The following is a 13,662-nucleotide window of genomic DNA, read 5'->3' on the forward strand; positions in this document are numbered from 1 at the left end:
CTAGTCCATTAGGACAAAAGGTCTGGGTCAATAAAATGTATAGAGATTGTCCTTTGGTGATCCAAGGACACACTTTTCTATCAAATTTGATAGAAATGCCCTTCAGAGATTATGATATCATCTTGGGCATGGATTGGTTAGCCAGGCATCACGCCCAGATTAACTGTAGACTGAAAATAATCACTTTTTGTCTCCCTCTGTACGGTGATGTGGTAATTGTTAGTAGTATGCCGTAGAGCATATCATTTAGTATATATCTTGTACATGTTTTTTATTAATAAAAGGCATTTTCACTTTTCTGTTTACATAATATATTTATATATAATAAAAAAGGTCCATTGATATTTTGTTAGAAATTCTATTCTTAAGTTGTTAAGAATATGAGTGACAGTATTTCTAGCACAAAGTATCATAAATAGGTTCACAATCAAGGATACTTTACAATAAAGACATCACTTATTCAGAAAGATTGTAATCATGTTTGTTCCCAAGTTATTTATATGAGATGTAAATAAGATGGAATGGTGAGTCTCATGCCACATAACAAACATGATAGGCACTTATACATAATAAGTAGGTCGAACCAGTGACATTTATAACAAGCACATGGAGTTTACTCTTGTCAATGTATTGTCATAAATCATATTAGTGCTTATAATGTTTAGACTTGAGATAGCACAGTTATCTTGTATATAGGTGGTTTGAGTTTGATACTGCTTTCATACTTGTACTGTGTATGGGTATATGGGCATGTGTTGGCTCCTACTAGTTATATATGGAGGTAGGTATTGATCAAGATGGAATCTGTTCCTCTAAGTAAATAGGGATAAAATCCTATGTTCATTTAATTGTTCTTGATATTTCAAGTTCCTGGTCAGGACAGATAGATTTATTCAGAAAAGAGTTTCTGATGAGAAAATCTTTTTAATCAATAACTAGAATTAAAAGAGGACATAATATTCATAGCAAATGGGGTTTGACATAAACTATGACTCCAGCTTCAGTTAGGATTTGGTAACAGAGAGATTCTAGTGCATGGTAACATATGATTATAGATTCATTTAAGGCAAACCTTATTACTAATTAGGTGGCCTTGGATTGTTATGCTAGGTGTTAACCATGGTCTATGAGGTGCATAAAATGATTTAGAGAAATCATTTATGGTAAGAAAGAGTTCTGATGATATTAAGAGATAATATAATGTCTCATTGCCAATTAGTGATGGGCCTAGTAATTTACACACATATACAAGTAATCACCAAATTAAATATGATTTAATTAATTAATTAAAGAGTTTAATTGATTAATTAAATAGGTTTGGTTTGCAATTAGATTGCAAAGTCCGTAGCATGGCTTAAAACCAAATCTAGGTTATTGGATGCATAGTATAAGTTAAATTTATATTTAAAGTGTTTAAATATGAAATTAATTAATGAGAAATTAATTAATAGAGATTAATTAATTAATTTATATTTGATATAAATTGATTAGAAGAAGAGAAATAATTATTTTGGGTTGAGAACGCAAAATTAAGACACAGGGGTATTTCGGTCATTTCACAGGGTGACATGTGGCACTACACATAAGCTTGCCATATGTCTTTTAATCATGTAAGATGATTAAAGTCAAAATTAAATATAGGTTTAACACTTGGCATAATGTGATTGGGTCAATTAAACCTAGAACCAATTAGAAGGTGACATGTGGCAAGGGTTTTAAGTGGTGACCTAGCTATATAAGTGTAAGGATGTAAGAACAAAACACACAAGCTGCTCATTCTCTTTGTGCCGCCACCCTTGGCTGCCATTCCCTTTTCATCTGCTTCATCTCTCATCAATTCAAAGAGATTTCCCAACAATCTCTTTAATTAAAAATACTAGAAATCGTTTCTAGTATCCTATTGACATCTGTAATCTCTCAAAAGGCAAAACCTGATTTTCTAATTGATTGGAAAAACTTTAGAAGCTGTTCAAGGGACTGCCATTGGTGATCTTGGTGTGGACAAGCTAGAGGGACAACATCTGGTGTCCTAGGCGCATCTCAAAGGTGCCAAACACTCTGCAATGCATCAAACAGGTTAGTGCACTTGTTCTTGATCTAATCTAGGGTTCTAATGAATTAATCTGTTAATTCTAAAATTTTAAATGAAAAATGTAGATCCAAAAATATATTAAAAGAGTTTTAATATGCTGTTTATCATTGAAATCAAATAGATAAAAATAAATCTTGCATGATGCATGTGACCCTAGAAGAAAAATTTTGAATTTCAATGATCTAAACTTGTGTTTTTCATGCTTCCGCTCCTTCAATTGGTATCAGAGCCACTATATTTTCCATTTGGATTCTTGATTATATGATTTAATTGTGTGTAGATGATAGATCCACTGCTGGTTGCAATGATAAAGGTGGCGACTTGATGAAGACTCCATATGTGCGCATGGTTTGAGCACTTCTTATGGTGTGCATTGTTTGGGCAATGTTTGTGCAATTGTTGTATGATCTAATGCCCATAATTATGTCTATTTTATGTCTAGTCAAATTGTTTAATTAGAGTTTTAAATCACACAATTAAATTTTGATTCAAATCAGAATTTTAAAAGTTGTTTGAATGTGATTCAAATCTGAATTTTTAAAGTTGTTTGAATGTGATTCAAATCTGAATTTTAAAAGTTGTTTGAATACGATTCAAATCTGAATTTTTAAAGTTGTTTGAATATGATTCAAATATGAATTTTTAAAAGTTGTTTGAATGTGATTCAAATCTGATTTTTTAAAGTTGTTTGAATGTGATTCAAATCTGAATTTTTGAATTTGTTTGAATGTGATTCAAATATGAATTTTTAAATTTGTTTGAATCATATTCAAATCTGGATTTTTAAGTTGAATATGAGATATTCAATTTAATTTAAGTATGTATGTTTTATTTAATTATTAAATAGTAATATGCATGATGGATCATAGACTATAAAAGACCAATGTGATTGGATTTATTTCTTTTATGTTTCTTTTGGATTGTAAATTAATTAATTTATTTTAATTTATTTTGAGCATATATTATTAAGGTTGTAATAATTTTTGGGTTATATTTTCATTAATTTAGTTCTTGTAAATTCGCCTTGGTATGCCAAGGATTACTATGTAATTGGATTGCAAGAAGATCAAGGAGGTCAAGAGCATTGGTGGGATCAGTGGGAGGAATTCAAGATCAAGTGTTGATTATGTACTCCTTCAGCAACTCTTTTAAAATGAATGAATTAAATGCACCTAGAAATGCCCTGATTCAATTATTGGTGGCTTAGAATTAAATCTCTTAGAAAGTCCTTGATCATACCATATTTACTGTTTATCCATGAATGCATGAGATGTATGTGAATGTATGCAAGTATATGATATATGCATGTTAAATGGATAATGTGCAAAGTGAGACCTTAATAGTAATTAGGATGACTATAAAATCTTCCAAACAAATGATTAAGTCAGAAATGTTATAATTAAAGTAATTATAATATGGGCCCTCCATTGAGGCAATTATTTTAAGAAATTTTAAATACTTGCATAAGATACAATTAATTTAAGAGATTTTCTTAAGAATAATTGTTAAGCATGAGATGTTGTAAATATGTAATGCTTTTGTAACACCCCTAGTTGTATAGCCTGGTATATTTCACTGTTTCGGTGACTGGTGTCGGTCCGAAAAATTAAGAGGATTAGAACCATACTTAAGACAACTAGAGAAACCATAAACACAAATAATTAGTAATGTTCAATTAGTTAAGTATAAATAAGAAAAACAGAACATAAGAAGTTAAACGAGCCGAGAGTCACAACGGTGGGTGACCTCCTCGGGAACGACTGCGAAGTCATTTTAAACTCAAATTTCGAATCGTAAAATGCGACGCTGCGGTCCTTAGGACCCTTATGAACACAGTGGAAAAGAGAAAATCACGAAAAAGTACTGTTAAGCCGGTCAAATAATTAGGTCAGGGAACCGAAAGTAAGATAGAATTATTTGCAAACCGGGATGAACCGGCGAGGGGCAATTTGGTTAATTGACCCCGAGAGCTGACTCCTGACCTAACTGTCAAATAAAATTGGAGAATAGAAAATTTTGGAATCGAGAATTAAATTAAAGAACTAATAGAAAAAAAAAGAAGAGGAAAATGAAAAAGTAAAAAGGTGATGACATCATGCATGACCTCATGCATGATGTCATAAAAGAATTAATTAAATTATTTATTAAATTAGATTTTGTGGTCTTCCATAACTAAAATAAATAAAGAAAAGAAAAGAAAAAAAAAACAAAAATCTCTTTCTTCTTCCTCTCTTTACCGCCCCACCATCTCCATACTTCCTCTATGAAAACTCTCCATTAAAGCTTGCACTCAAGCTTTAATTTGTTCACTTACCCTTCATAAATCCCATAAAAACCTTACTAGAGCTTGTAATCTCAACTTAAGAAGAAGATTGAAAGAAGAAAGGAGGAGAAAAAAATTGAAGATTTGATATTAAAGTTGAGGTAAGTGTATCCATTTAAAAGTTGAGATTTGATTGTTGTATTTTTGGTTTGAATTAGCTTGTAATATGTTTAAAATGAAATAAAAATATGGGTAAGGACTAAACTGAATTTTTGTCCAGCCTATGTAGGGGTGAGTATTGCATGAGTTTGATTGAATGAAATATGTTAGAAAGCTTGAATAAGTTGAGGAATTGTGTTTGTATGGTTGGAATTAGTAAAATGCAATAAATTAGGTGAGTTAGGATTTTGGGACTTAGGGTTTTGAAGCAAAAATTTGAAGAAGTGAGTAAATTGTGTTTTTGACCTATTGTGAAGTGAAAAATGGTCAATTATGACCAAATGAGTTGTGTTTGAATTGTTGGAATGGAAGTCAAATTCGGAGGTTGTATGGTCATGCTGCTGGTAGCATGACCAAGTCAACTTTGAAGGATCAAAACTGAAATCTTACAAGTCCAATTGATATGGCACCAATTGGGGATGAAAATAGACATAAAATGACACAATTTTCATTGAGGAACCATGCCCAAAAAGTGACCAAAACTTAGTGAACCAATTGACCAAAGTTGGATAAGAGCAGTCTGCCACTGTACAAACTGACCAAATGAACAGTGTTTGTTCATTTGGTCATAACTCGAGCTAGGCAGGTCCAAATGACCTGACATTTTACCAGTGGTTAGATGAGATATATACCTAAAACTTTCATGAAGAACACAAGTCCAAATTCTGCCAGAAACCAAGCCATTTGGCCACCCCAAGTTGGTGACCCAAATCTGCCAGCACCAAAATTACCCAGAAAATCAGGGTTGTGTCCAATCCGGCAGCCCTAGTTCAAATGGCCATAACTTGAGCTAAAAAACTCCAATTTGGGTGATTAAAAAATGAGAATAAACTTAAGACAATAAGGAACATTTTCTATGAAGGAAGTTTTGTCAAATTCCAACAGTAAAATTACCAATGGAACAGTGCAACTTAGAGCACCAAAACTGAAAATTTGATATTTTTGCTTGAAGGACTTAAGCTTTGAGAAAATGACCAAAACCAACAAATTTAATGACCAAAATGTGGTATGTGGGTGAAGTTAGAGTTCCCATACCTATTAAGCCTTAAAAAGTCAACAATTTGACTTGAATAGTATAGTGAATAGTAACCCGAAACACAAAAACTTCGAGAATGTTGAAATTAGTACATTAAAGCTAGGTAAAAATGAAGTGAAATTTATTTTTGGATTTATGTTAAGTTATGGTACTGAAACACTATGAAATTGTGTGTTTCAGCTGAAAAAGACTTGGAAATTCGAAGAGACTGAGTAAAGGCCTAAAGGCGACTCACGTCAGGTCTGTGCACAGTAATTTTTATTTGAATATATGATTCTTGAAAAATTGATTTTTTTTGAGCTAGTTACGAATTGTGTTGCCATTTATGATTGTGAATGTGACTTTGAAAGTTTACCAGATTTACAATAAATTATTTGAATAAATTGTTTTGAATTGATTTTGTGTTCACACTTAGCTTGACAATATCACACTATTCCTCCTCCATTTATGGGGCTGAGATCGTTTATTTTCCTCCCTTTCTGGCTTGCCAGTTGAGGTTGAGTTCGGATGAGTACTCATTAGCTAGCTAGCCACCTCCCTCATTGATTACGATTAATGGAGTTGTAGATTGCTTTATCGTGGTGTACAACACGGCATTGATCGAAAATTTTGTGTCATGGCTTAAGTTATGTATGACTTTGGCAATACTGTGTTTATGAAATTGTTTGACTAAATTGTGTTATTATGATCTTTGATAATTTGAGAAATATTTAAATTATGTTTCACAAATGAATGATTTATGTATTGCATTTTAAATTTTTATTGTGCACCACTGAGTATTTTTATACTCAGCGATAGCTTATTTTGCTATCGCAGATAAGAGCAAGGAGAAAGCAGCAGAGTGAGCTGCTATTAAATCGAGGACTACTCTGGTCTTTTTGTACGAGTATTATTTTATACCCTTGTAGTTAATTTTGATGTAAATATAATAATGTTGTATGTATCAATGTATGTTGAGCAATTGTAAATAAATTGTAATAATATTATTTTTGGATTTCCTTCTGTAAATTTAATATTTGAACATGTGAATTTCATGTTTTATGCCTTGTGAATGAAGTATTAAATATTTTGAGATGATGAATTTTGATTTGTATTGTGAAATTACTTTGAAGTGATTTGAATTGAGTTGATTGAGATTTAATGGAAGTTGGGAGTTGTAAAAAATTTTTGGTAGTGTTTTTCTCAGGTATTTGAAGAACTGTTTTCTCCAATTACAAATGGAACTCTGTCAAAATTTTTATAAAATTTGCGGCAAAATTAAAATGGACAAAAATTTTTACTAGTATTTAAACTTTGAATAAATGGTTTTTAATTCCTACCAAAATGCTCACCACTTCCAAAATGTAAGAAAATTGTTTTAAAATCCCTTGTAGGGTACTTAATGAGTTATCGGTAGGTGAAGTTCGATAGTTCATTAGTATTCTACGGGATCATGTTATGCCTTACAGAGGGGTAAGGTGTAACATGTTTTAGTGGTATCAGAGCATGGTTTTTTTTCAATAAATTTTGATTATGTGTATGAATATTTCTTTGATAAGTACAACTGCTCAAGTGTCTTTAATTGATACATATGACGTATTTACATCATGAATATGCACTAACGGAGGTCAACCTCCTTGTGTTTGATCTCAGGAAGTAGAAAATTTGGGAAAACGGAATGGAAGGAGGAAATCATTCCGAAGAACAATCTGTTGAGGCTGAGTGTAACACCCTCCCTGTACCAACTCCGTACATTCTAATGTTCCGGTGACCGGTGTCGGTCCGGACAGCTAGAACGTCCGAAAAAATATTTAAACTAAAGTCGGGAATCATAATTAACTCAAATATTAATAAGAAAAATTTAGTAAAAATTTTTGAAATAAAATACAACCAAGTTAAACGAGCCGGTGCCCTAGCGATGGGTAACCAGAGGGAAGTTGTGGTTCTCGCAACGAGGAGCCCTAGACCCAGGGAAAAAATTATAAAATAATTTTTGGGACTCCAGAGAAGGGTTATTGAGGTTCCCATGGCATTAGAATGCCAAGAAAATACCTAGCAAAATTTTTCAATCGGTACAGACAATTTTGACCCGTTAAGCCAAACGGAGGGCATTTTGGTCATTTCGCCTTCAGAGGTGATTTTTGGCCGACTTGTCTAGTTGAGTAAATAATTAATATGACATAAAATATGAATAAACATTACTAGAAATTAAATTGAAATTGAGTAGTGATGAAAAGAAAAGAAAAAATCAAAGAAAAACTCATTTATGACATCTTGATGATGTCATTTAAAATTGCCAACCAATCACCATTAAGTAACCATTTGACTAACTAATAAAATAGCTAAATAAAGACCAAGGAAGACCAAAAACCAGCTACCTTCTCTTCAGCCAAAAACGTGAGTTTCTCTTCTTCCTCCCTCCATTGATGTTCAATCAAGCAAGCTTAATTTCCTACCTTGTTACACCACTAAACCCTAACCCCTTTCATTAAACCTTGACCATATCACTTGGGGAAGCTTTTGGCAGCCAAGAAGAAGAAGGAAAGTGAAGTTTTAGCTTGAAGAAATCTGCCCTACAAGAGGTTAAAGTGAGGTTAGTGCTATCCTTTCACTCTCACTCCTTTAATCCTTGTTAGAGCATCATTTTAAGTTAAGAAATTGTAAGAATTTGAAGTAAATTATATGTGTTAGGGCATCTTCAATTTTTGGCAGCCCTAAGGAAGGATGTGGTTGATTGTTTTAATGAATTTAGAATGGATAGAAATGATGTTTAAGGTATGAATATGCATGGATGTTGAATTAGTGTGCTAATTGAGGTTTATGGGTAATTTAAATTGGACATTAGGGTTTTGAGAAGTGAAACTTGGATTTAGCTTATGAAATTGTGAAAGAACATTATAAGGGTCAATTAGTGACCATTTTAGGTATGTTGACCATGAATTGGACTGAAAAATAGTATAGCCAAGTGAATGTGTAGGCTGCCTTCTTAGTGCAGCAGAGTGACTGAAATTTCAGTCCACTTGCACAGCCATAACTTTGGCTGTATAGGTCCAATTGATTTTTGGCCAATTGGACATGAAACTAGGCTTATAATGGCACATTTTTTCTGAAGAAACCATGCCCAAAAGACCAAAGCAAGAGGACCAAAACTTGGCCCCAATCCGGACACACTGCAACAGCCCCTGCAGAATTGACCAAATGAACAGTAACTGTTCATTTGGCCATAACTCACTGTAGATTTTGTCAATTGACCTGAAATTTTTACAGAAACAAGTTAAGGCATAGACAAACAACTTTCATGAAGAAAACTACCCCAAATTATGGCCAGAACCTAACCTAAATGGCAGTGGCAGTCACTGTTCATGTTACTATAGATATGGTAATTTTTGCAGAATGGAAATCCGGCCAGCTGTGGTTTTTGGATCATATCTGGAGCTACAAAACTCCAAATGGAGTGATTCAAAAAACGAAATTCAACTAGACAAAATAAGGAATAACTTTCATGTTTTCCATTTCTTCAAATTTCCACTGTAACAATTCCAAATGGAACAGTAAAGTTATGGTACAAAATCTGAAAAATCTGCTCCTTTTGTTTAATGTTTAGAAATGGTATTAACGCTCAATGCCAACAAGTTTTAAACACAAAATGTGGTATGTTGGGAGTGCCAAAACCAATGTACCTCATTTCTACCTAAAATTCAACATTTTAGTTGACCATAGAGGTGAATAGTAACACCGAAACTTGAAATTCAAAGATTGAAGAATTTTAAAGTATTGAATGCCCTAGTATACCTAACAAGATTGGTTTGGATAGTTTGGCATGCCAATAGGGTTCGATTAGCGATCGCACATGGCAATATGCCATTCGTGATTTTATGGCTTTTAGCCATTTTGACATTATATTGAGACTTGGCCTCGTGCCTAATATTATTTACACTTGTTAGCCGCTCGCTGCACACCGGGAGATGCATATGTGACCGATGGTGTGATGTACCGAGGTACTAGATACCCAGTGCCAGTTTACCCGTTATCCAGTCCAGTTGTCTAGTGTAGGTTACTTGGGGCAACCAAATGAATAAAAGTGGACAAAGTAAATGATATACAAATACCAAACAAATAAAACATATACATTCACTACACATTTAAATTCTTGCTATTTTCTTTTATTATATTATTGCACCACTAAGCATTATTGCTTAGCGTTGTTTTGCCACGCCGTAGGTAATCGGAGATCCCGAACGTGGGCCCGTGAGACCACAGATCGGGTGAGTTCATCTTGCGCTCGCACGTTGTCCTTGTCACCTCAACTTCTGCAGTGCATTGGTAGGACACTAGGTGTCATTTTGATATTTTGTAGCAAATTTTTACTTTCTCATATGTATTTGAACTTATGTAATATATTTTGATGTTCATGTAAATAATGAAAGTTATGATTAAGAATGCAAAATTTGAGCATTTATTTATTGCTTGTATATGAGTATTATGAGAAATGGATGTTTGAGAAATGAAAAGGTTATTGAGAACTGAAATTGAGAAATATTGTTGAGATTTTGGATATTGGAGTTTGAGATGATTGAATACAAATTTTGGAAGTGTTTTTAACAGTTCCAAGAACTGCTTTCTCCATTTTTAGTCGGATCACTGCGGATTTTCTATAAAATTTTCTAACCTCAAATAAATTATAATTTCACTAAATGAACTATATTTCACAAACTATATACAAAACCTTGACAAAAATTAATTAAGGTAAAATAGAGTGTGCCGGTACACCGTGTGGCATAGCTTGCTCGGCTACACTGTAGACGGGTAAGAAGTGTCACACTGAGGTTCAAAGGGAAGCCCCAGCACTCCAGAACGTGAGTGGGTCAGCCACTCCAGCCTCGCTCCAAAGACCGCAGCTTTCTGCTCAATTTGTACAAACAGATGGTCGCGTTTTCTAGCACATGGCTGGTAATCTGCCACACCAAGCTCAAAAGCTAGTACAGAGCACAACCACAAAATTTCTCACGGCAATATGAAAAATTGATGAAATTTGGGGCCACCGAGTTTAAAGGCACTGTGGATCCACTGGAGGCAGAACAGTGGTTGGAAAGAATGGAACGAGTTTTCAGAAAATTGTAGTGTACGGAAGAGATGAAGTTTGAGTATTCTGTTTCCTTGTTGCAAGGGAATGCGTATGAATGGTGGAAGACCATCCCCCACAGCCTGGTAGAACCTCCAGTCCTTACATGGACAGACTTCTTGAGGGAGTTTCGACAGAAATGGGTTCCCGATGCATATGTGGATATGAAGTTGCAAGAATTTTTGAGTTTGAAACAAGGGAACCGAACCATAGTAGAGTATGAGAGAGACTTCTCAAGGCTAAGCCACTATGCTGAAAGCTTAGTCTCCACCCCTAGAGACAGATGTAAGAGGTTTGAGTCCGGATTAAGGCCGAATTTGAGAATGCAAGTCGTGGGTTTCAGACATCAGAATTTCGCTGAATTCATCTCATAGGCCCTGGAACTGGAAAGGATGGAATCAGAAGGGGCAGTGAAGAAGGGTACACAAGAGAAAGAGAAGACTAAAAAGACTACGGGACAAACATCTGAGAGCGGCTCTGGAAAGAGGAAACAGTTTGGGGGATCCAGCTCTCGTAGATCCGGCAGAGGCAGATTTTCTGGCCAAAGACCACCCCTGCAGTCACCACCCAACAAGCTTCTCGAGGATCTCTATCAGTACGACAGTGTGAAACTTGTGGGAGAACTCATGGTGGGGTTTGTTTCAAGGCCACCGGTGCATGTTTTAACTGTGGAGGGAGTGGACATTTAGCTAAGGATTGCACTAGTCTGCGCTGGTCTAGATCTTTTGCTACATCCGAAGGATCAGCCCAAGTTTCTGCACCTAGAGGGTCACAGTCAGCTGCTAGAGGTAGAGGTAGAGGTAGGGGTCCTAGTAGCACTCCTGGAAGTCAAAGCATCATAACCACCAAGACTCAAGAGCGCACTGGTCAGAGTGTATACCATGCGTCAGAGGGAAGAAGCTGAAACATCAGACGTTGTAGCTGGTAATTTCTCCATCCTTGACCAAGATGTGCATGTGTTATTTGATCCTGGCTCCACACATTCGTATGTTAGTGCTAGTGTGATGTGTTCTACTGCTATTCAGTGTGTACCAATGGGCTATGATGTGCTAGTAACTAGTCCATTAGGCCAGGAGGTCAGGGTAAATAGATTATATAGGGATTGTCCTTTGGTGATCCAAGGACACACTTTTCTGTCTGATTTAATTGAAATGCCCTTCAGAGATTATGACATTATCTTAGGCATGGATTGGTTAGCCAGGCATCACGCCATGATTGATTGTAGACTAAAGACAGTCACTTTTGGTCTTCCTCAATATGGTGATGTAGTAATACATGGGGAGAGATAGTTATTACCTTCAAACATCATTTCAGCTGCACTGACCCAGAAAATGATTAGAAAAGGGTGTGAGGCGTACTTGGCACATGTGATAGACACCCAAGTGGGGAGTCCATCACTGAGGGACATTCCTACTGTATGTGACTTTCCGGATATATTTCCTGAAGAATTTCCAGGATTACCTCCAGAAAGAGAAGTGCAGTTTAAAATTGATGTTATGCCTGGTGTGGACCCAATCTCCATAACACCATACAGAATGGCACTTGCAGAACTAAAAGAATTGAAAGTGCAGTTGCAAGAGCTATTTGATAAGGGCTTTATCCGCCCTAGTGTGTCACCTTGGGGAGCGCTAGTATTGTTTGTAAAGAAGAAAGATGGCACTCTTCGATTATGCATTGACTATCAGCAGTTGAATAAGGTGACAATAAAGAACAGATACCCATTGCCCCGTACTGATGACTTGTTTGATCAGTTGAGAGGTGCAGCTGTGTTCTCCAAATTGACCTGACATCAGGTTATTATCAGCTGAAAGTACAAGAGCAGAGTATTCCTAAAAATGCCTTCAGAAGCCGCTATGGCCATTATGAGTTCTTGGTCATGCGATACGGGTTAACTAATGCTCCGACTGCTTTTATGGATCTGATGAACACTATCTTCAGACCATACCTCGACCAGTTTGTTGTGGTATTCATAGATGATATATTGGTCTATTCGAGGAATGCGGAAGAGCATGATAGACATCTGCGGATTGTACTACAGACTTTGAGAGAGAAACAACTATATGCCAAATTGTCGAAGTGTGAATTTTGGCTGAAGGAGATATCTTTTTGGGGCATATAGTATCAGCAGAGGGTATTAAGGTAGATCCTAGCAAGATTGAAGCTGTCCTTAATTGGAAGCCACCTAGAAATGTCACAGAGATTCGCAGTTTTCTGGGGTTAGCTGGACACTACCGTCGATTTGTGAAGGGATTCTCCATGTTGGCATCTCCATTGACCAAGCTACTTAGAAAGGATGTGAAATTTCAGTGGACGGACAAATGCCAGCAAAGTTTTGATGAATTGAAGAGATGTTTGACAGAGGCTCCAGTCCTGACTTTACCTATACTGGGTAAAGAATATACAGTTTACAGCGATGCTTCTCACAGTGGGTTAGGTTGTGTGTTAATGCAAGATCGAAATGTCATTGCCTATGCATCACGCCAGCTAAAACCGCATGAGAGGAATTATTCGACACATGACTTGGAGCTTGCAGCCATTGTGTTTGCTCTTAAGATCTGGAGGCACTATTTGTATGGGGAGAAATGTTATATCTACACATATCATAAGAGTTTGAAGTATTTGGGCACCCAGAAATAGTTGAATTTGAGACAGAGGAGATGGTTAGAATTGATAAAAGACTATGATTGTCTGATAGACTATCAGCCAGGGAAAGCTAATGTTGTGGCTGACGCCCTGAGTTGCAAGACTATGGCAAGTCTACAGGTTACTCCTTTGTCTTTGGTGCATGAGTTAAGGTCACTACATGCCAGTTTAGAGATTAATGATGAGGGGCAGACAGCTGTTGCATGGTATGTACAAACAAGATTAATTGATCGATCGTAATGGTCGCCGTAATGATGAAAGGTATCATAAGCTGTTGGAAGAAGTCCGGCAGGGCAAGAAACCAGAGT

The sequence above is a fragment of the Hevea brasiliensis genome, chromosome 8, assembly GCF_030052815.1.
Source record: "Hevea brasiliensis isolate MT/VB/25A 57/8 chromosome 8, ASM3005281v1, whole genome shotgun sequence".
Classification (NCBI taxonomy): domain Eukaryota; kingdom Viridiplantae; phylum Streptophyta; class Magnoliopsida; order Malpighiales; family Euphorbiaceae; genus Hevea; species Hevea brasiliensis.